Here is a 1543-nt window from a genome sequence, read left to right as displayed (position 1 = left end):
ATAAGTGAGTTGTAAGAACCAGTGCAATTGTGTTGTTCTAGCTACATGCGTGCTTGACACTCTTCCAATTATAGATGACAAATTAATTACCAAATAAGCAAATCAGAGAATAACAACTACCGGGAGCTTTTATCATGAGAAATCTCCTGCTGAGATGGTAAAATTATTAGGCAAATAAGTACAAGGCTAGAACTAGCATCAGAAAGGACTCAACTTACCCATCAGCTTGCTAGACAATATGTATATTTTGAAAGCATGAAGAATGATATAGTATAATATTCTTTTTTTTTAAGTCAACAAATATTTATTAAACACCTGCAGTTACTGGAAGGAGGCCATGATGCTGGACACACTGTCAAAGTCTATCTTCTCCACAAGGTTCTTGGGCTTAATGTTCTCTTCCTGGCTACAGTGAAGATCTGCCCTGACTCATCAGCACTCCAGGTGTATTTTCTCATCCACACCTTCAGTTGGCTGTCCGACAGATACCCAGGCATCTCGGCCAGCAGCCAGCGGTCAATGTACTGGTGATACCCACAACAGGGCAGATAAGCAGTCAGACAGAGTCTTCAAAGCCAGTTATACCTTCCAAGAGGTCCATGTTTTCATCCAAGGCTTGCCAGAAGGCCTGAAAGAGGCTGGTCTCCAGGTCCTTGAGGTACAAAATGCGTCGGATGGCCACTCTTCTTGATGTGCCTGGCCAATCATCCACTTGCACAGAGTGAGGTTGGTATGTGGCAGGTTGGTGAGGGCCTTCAGCTGGATCTGGGCAGTGATCGTGGTCTGAAAAAATGCTGGGTTGGACTGGTACAGCTTCAGGACAGCTGGGTTGGCTTCCAGATCATAGGCACTCTCTTTGACCTGCATCTCCACATAGCACTCCAGGGTGGCCAGCTTCTCAGGATTGTTGATACCCTTGAGCAGTTTGCCCACACTGGCTCTCATCTGCTCAAATATCAATATGACTGCTGTCACCTTCCACAGCGAGGGCTGGAAGTGAACACTGGACTGGCACGGTGTCCTCGAATACAGCATTCTTATCACTTACTCATTTTAAGGGAGTTTGTATAAAATGCATTTTTGTTGAAAAACAAAAAGGGTTCTTTCTATTGTCATACTTGATTTTATAAGCTCCCATTGCATATTATATCTTGGTATATCTGAATAAGAGCGCTTTTTTAAATCAGGTCTTCATTGGTAAATCCTTTCTGTATGATGGTACAGTGTATACTCCATTTTCAAACCCAGAAAAATGCATGTCCTTTTTTTATATCAGTACTTTGGATATGTGATAGACATCTTTGTGTTTTAGTGTTTCAAAATTTTTAAGGCTATGAACAGGAATCATATTTACCATCATCAATGATTATGTTCTCTTAATTAAATCATTATACTATAAAAACATTCCAAATAGATTTGCTTATTCTAGCCTTTAGATGTGATTCAAAAATAAAAAAGGAGGTTCTTGGGAGGCCACTAGTGGCCTTTTCATGCACCTAAGTTATTTCCCTGGTGGAATAAAGAGCATCAGGGGACTAAATGA

At 41.1% G+C, this 1543-nt stretch overlaps 1 pseudogene; it reads right to left on the bottom strand.

The window, feature by feature from the left end:
• Positions 1-321: 321 nt before the first annotated feature.
• LOC111542622 lies at positions 322-1035 on the bottom strand (annotated as a pseudogene).
• Between the last annotated feature and the right edge of the window lie 508 nt (positions 1036-1543).

The sequence above is a fragment of the Piliocolobus tephrosceles genome, chromosome 4, assembly GCF_002776525.5.
Source record: "Piliocolobus tephrosceles isolate RC106 chromosome 4, ASM277652v3, whole genome shotgun sequence".
Lineage (NCBI taxonomy): Eukaryota > Metazoa > Chordata > Mammalia > Primates > Cercopithecidae > Piliocolobus > Piliocolobus tephrosceles.
The sequence above is the reverse complement of the archived record's forward strand: the minus strand, read 5'-3'. Positions and strand labels throughout refer to the sequence as shown.